Source organism: Leptodactylus fuscus, chromosome 7 (genome assembly GCF_031893055.1).
Source record: "Leptodactylus fuscus isolate aLepFus1 chromosome 7, aLepFus1.hap2, whole genome shotgun sequence".
NCBI lineage: Eukaryota > Metazoa > Chordata > Amphibia > Anura > Leptodactylidae > Leptodactylus > Leptodactylus fuscus.
Genome location: NC_134271.1, coordinates 25,351,801 through 25,357,363, shown reverse-complemented (window position 1 = coordinate 25,357,363; position 5,563 = coordinate 25,351,801). Strand labels below are relative to the sequence as shown.

At 42.5% G+C, this 5,563-nt stretch overlaps 1 long non-coding RNA gene across 1 annotated transcript; it reads right to left on the bottom strand.

The window, feature by feature from the left end:
- Positions 1-1,028: 1,028 nt before the first annotated feature.
- LOC142213148 (uncharacterized) lies at positions 1,029-4,136 on the bottom strand. The gene is made up of 2 exons (XR_012717227.1): positions 3,933-4,136; positions 1,029-3,648 (listed from the first exon to the last, which is right to left on the bottom strand). It is a non-coding gene; the product is annotated as an uncharacterized LOC142213148 (long non-coding RNA).
- Positions 4,137-5,563: the final 1,427 nt, after the last annotated feature.

Sequence of the window (5,563 nt, the reverse complement as noted above, 5' to 3'; positions counted from 1 at the left end):
TAAAGCTGCAAATCTGAATATGATTAGAGATGAGCAAGTACTAATCGAAACAATTTCCAATAGCACACACCCATAGGAATGAATGGACACAGCCGGCACGCAGGGGGTTAAGCGGCTGGCCACTTCCATTCATTCCTATGGGTGCGTGCTATTCGAAACGGTTGTTTCGAATAGTACTCGCTCATCTCTAAATATGATCCTTGATCTGGGACTACCCCCGATGTCTGAATAAGGTTTTTTTTGTTTGTTTTTTTAAACTAACAAGCAAAGGCTAGGAAACCAACATAACGGTCCTAAGTATATTTATTTCACTGTATCTGACACCAAATTTAGGCAGTTCTCATACAGATTTTGGAGGTCAATACCTGTAACACCCATTGCACGGTTTTTGGTGCGGATGAATTTTATAAAGGATTTTTAGCGCTCATTTTGCCTACAGATGGGAGAATGAGATCTCCAAATAGCAAATAAACTCCTGCATTCAAGCAATACTGTAACACACTGGCTGAGATTTAGGAAGTTGTCTTACCAAACATATGCAATTACATCCTTCCCCACCAGAGGGGGCTTGAAGCAACCCAGATAACTCATGACCCTGAGTTTCTATGCATTGCATATTTGACATGAGAGTTGGGAGGACCCGTCTGCTCTCCTGACTTAGGCCCAGTTCACATCTGCATTTGAGCCTTTCCCCCTATTCACATGAAATATGCGGATTTCTCAGGACATCAGATGGGGTAATGTTCCTGCACAGACTGGAATCACTATCTGCAGTGTAGACTGTGCAGGGACACAACCTATTGCTAAAGAGCAGCCATAGGCGGAACAGAGGAAAAAGCACAACAGATGTGAAGAAAAATCCAGAATCACATTTCATATGGAACACAAGTCACTAAGACAGGAGAGCCGATAGGAGGACTTTAAAGGTACCTCAAACCACATAAAATGGCACTTACCAAATCCATTCCAAAAAAAAAGCCAAGACTACATAAAATAGTAACAATAACTCAATTGAAACAAGCTGGATGTCAAATCAAGATGTGCGCTTTATTAAAGAAAAAATAAAGTTAGGTAAAAAATGACACAGGGGTAAAACCCTGAACGTACAGTTAGGAAAATATTCATCACTTACTGTTACAATAGTACTCAAAGCCACTCCGTATAAGCGCACCAAAAAGTGCATTAACTGTAGAGAGTACTAGAACGTACCCAACATTACACCAACCACTGCAGCAACAAACACTCCTCAGTACAACAAGACGTGATGCCGGCTTCTCGTTACAGGTATCGCGACTTATGGAGTGAAGACGGGTTATTGCGTTGACTTTGCAGTTTATACTGGTAGTATATTACGTCACAAGAGAAGAGGTAGTTTTGTTGGTTTTTTTTTTTTAAGTTTGTGGTGGTTTATGATGGTGTAACCATTATATAGTATTAGAGTAAGACTGTATAATGTAACAGTAACCAGTTCTCCAAGTGCGATGCATTGATGCGCATGTTTGGTGAATAAGGTATTAATTGATAATGTAGTTTATTATTTTAGTTAACCCTTTAAAGACGGTGTATACAAGTTTAGTTTACGCTGTATAAAGGTTTTATATTGTGTAAAAACCTACATTTTATGTATAAAGTAATGTGAATGATTTTATAGCAGTGAGAAGCTGTAGAGAAGTCCTCAAGGGTAAGTGAATAGCGCTGAATCCTGATGTAACTGTTCCATAGTGTGTCCCGGGGAAGGGGTGGCTGTAGCTGGGGTGAAGCTTTTCGGTTTTTTTCCTGTTATTCCTGGTTGTAGGTTCTCATGTTTTTAGTAGTATTGTTTTATTATGATAGTGTCGTTTTTATGTTAAGAGTTTTATCATTTGATACCTCATTCAGCAAATATACCCTTTACATTGGTTTATATCATGGATAGTTACGCAGTAAGTATACGCACACACCAATACCTCACCAATGAGATAAAGAATTAACCACAGGAGGCAAATGGGGATAAAAGCGCTCAACAAATACAAAGCACAGATCTGGAAAACAGACGTACAAACTGTGCTCATCTGGCACGCTAAAGCTATAGGCGCATCAAATAGGTAACGCAAGTGACATTACATGAGAGAGTTCATCCGCAAACAGAATATAAAGGCAACATATAAAAAAAAGATGACGATAATTCCCTTCCCCCAAAATACAAAGAGGTAAGATTAGCATTCTCAGCCATATAAAAGAATATTTAAGATACGGATTTCTTTTGCCATTACAGTTCTTGACTCGGATAGAGGTTTTGCTTCTACACAACAGTTCTTATCGGGATAGCTTCTCAGCAACGTGCAAAACAATATACAAGTTCAGATGCTTAAACGTACCCTTCTAGGGCTTAGGCATTTATATAAGGGACCGCACTAGAAACCCATCTTTATTTGGGGGATAGGGCATATGACGATGGATAGGAAGCAAGGAGTCCTTCCGGGTGGACGGTACTTGGGATTGCAGAACACCACCAGAATGTGTAGCGACCCATGCTCCTAAGAAATGGGGGGAACCTTCTAGATTCTCATCTTTTATTAGGGGCCCCAAGGCTAGGACATGTGATGATGGATCAGCAGGAACCAAGGAATCCTTCCACTGACTGGACAATGGGACTTTAGGATGTAGAAAACCACTGGCACATGTAGGGAACACCTCTGGCTCACAAGGTAGGGAACCAAGCTCCTAATGGTACACTGGGCTGTTGTACATCACAGGCTAAGGTAAGCCTCATCTAAGGATCCATTGTAGCTCTTGGCAGGAACACGTAGTGCTTGACATGTGGGTGTGTTCTGTAAAGAATCTAAAAATAGCCATTTATAACCCCTCCCCAGCCCACATTGAATGGGCGTACACACCCTTCCTTATTCAGCTAGCTACTACCCAGGAGGAGTGTCAAACTACAGACATAGCCCCACCCCCATTTAGATTGGGTCCTGGCTACAAACTAAGGCTCTATTCAGACGATGCAACGCAAGTCTATTTTTCATTGCCGTTTAAAATCCATAGCGTTTTAGACACCAGAGATCCATAAAAACTAGCAAAATACATAATCTCAAAGTCATGTGACCAGCACAATTGAAATTTTAATGCAGATGTCACAGCTGTGACATATACAGCTGCATTAAAATTTCAATTGTTCCGTAGATGTCACAGCTTATATATATCTCGTGTGATTAGAGCCTAAAGGGTTAACTCCCACAGATCACAACCCCATTATATACCATGATCAGATGTATAAGCCGCCTTTAGAAAGTAAGGTGAACATTTAAATTTACAGAACTGCTGATGGCGCTTAAATTTGTTCAGCTTATGACGTCATATAGTTCATTAAACCTGGAAAATAAAATTAGAAAAAAAACTCAATGTCCTCCCACCCCCCCCTTCCTCCCCACCAGAGCGCTCATCTACTGTAATAGCAGCTGGATGCATACACCGCCACCTAGTGGTTGCATTTAGTCACACACTCACAAGCCCCAGCCACACCCTTTACGACTGACTGTATACACCTGTATCCTGACCGCACTTCTGTCTGGGCTTCTAGGCGGGGGCTCCAGAGCGCGCCATTATGTTCTCCCCTACTGTAGGTACATGGTCACACTTCTGAGGATTATCTTCTCTTGACAGATCCTAAGAACCATAAAAGGACCACACACATGTAGATTGTCCCGACTACAGACCACTGCCCCATCCCTCCCACACAGCAAGCCATCCTTACACTTGCGGAACTACAACACCCAGCATGTCCAGTTTACTTCATAGACAGCTATAGCTTATTGAGTCATAGTCTAACATTCCTATTATGGCTTAAGCTTCATGTACCCGCTCACAGCTTGGGCTAAAATCCTTATAAAATCTCCTATATTAATCTCTCCCCACCATATACTCACCACTGAAGCTGTCCATATACATACCGTGTGTCTTCTTATGAAGAACCCCAGCTCCCCCAACGCCATCTCCTTCTCCTCTTCATTCAGCAGCTGCCCGACCCGTCCGCGCACTGACGGATCTCTTTCACAGCGTCTTCTTATATAGAATCCAGACACATCACACAGCGCTGCCGCAGGAATGCTTCCGCCCAGAATGAAAAAAATAGTCCCCTACTGCGTCACCCATTTACCGCGCTCTTACCCGCGATAACAGGCGATAAGATAGGAATGAACTGTGTCCTACACACAACGTGAAGCGAAATAATCGGACTCGCGCTTTTACTAAGTGAGAAGGCGGCATTTTCCAAAGCTGCTCGAACATTCCACTCGCGCATGCGCAGCTATGGTTTGACAAAGTTTGAAGCCCCTAGTTAGAGTAGAGCTATGGTCATTTTTACATAAAACAAAGGAGAATAAGGAAAATTCTATTCACAGTAAGGAACTTTAATGAACTTACAAGAAAAGGGACAAAGTCCGGGTGCGCTTTACTGCGCGGAAGAATACAGACCGAGTACACTATTTGCGGAAGGATTTTAGTTCAACATTACCTCAGCTGTGCTGTCAATTATGAAGAAGGCGGATGGATATGCGCTGAGGCTGTATGTAGATCTGGAGAAATCCAGTCAGAACTGGTTCTTACTCACACATGAATAATAGACGAAGGAAGGTTCTAGCAAAAATGATAATAACAATACCTAAGGGCTGTGACATATAACTAGTGTGGTAATAACTGGAAAAATACAGATTATACAACATAAAATATACAGAAAGTGATGAAGAAAGATACAAATACTCAAAATTGGGGGGTTTAGGCTACATTCACATCTGTGTGGTGTATCTGTGGCATTGTCCATCAGAAATTTGACAAAAAAAAGTCCTGCAACCCCATCTGGAAATTTCAATAAATAAAAACGTCATTATAGTCAATGGGATCCATTACTGTCTTGTTCGGTGACGGACCAAAAGAACGGATAGGACAGCGCAAATGTGAACGTAGCCTAAGTCTCTGTTCACATCTGCCTTCTTTGTCGCTTATGTGGTGGTAACACATTCTGCAGTACCTTACAGGTATTCATATACCTGGGTCTGCGGTGATAGAGGAGCCGAAAGACACCAGTGCCATATCTGATACCTCCTAAGATGGCGTTCACCCTAGTGCCCGTGTCCATCCGCCGTACACAACGTCCTACATGTCCGACTTTGCATCCAGCCAAAATAAACGGTTTCCCCGCGGAGAGGCTGTATACGGACATTGGTGGTTTGCTTTTAAAAAGCATTCAAATGAATGGGTTTTACAACTGACCGACGGGAAGCCGTCCCCTATCCAGTTTCTCTGGGGAAAAGGACGGAGACCCGGCGGGCGGACACGAGCGTACGTGTGAATGCCCCCTTAGGGTCCATTCACACGGAGGAAAGTGGCGCTGATTCTGGCACGATAACTCGCATAAGAATCAGCGCTGAAAAAAAGCCTCCCATCAACTTCAAAGGGTTCCGTTTTTCCGCAAGGAACACATTGAAATTAATGGGAAAAAAAGCCTCCCATTGATGTCAATGGGTTCCGTGTGAAAAACGGAACTTATTGAGATCAATGGGAGTCTTTTTTTCAGCGCTGATTC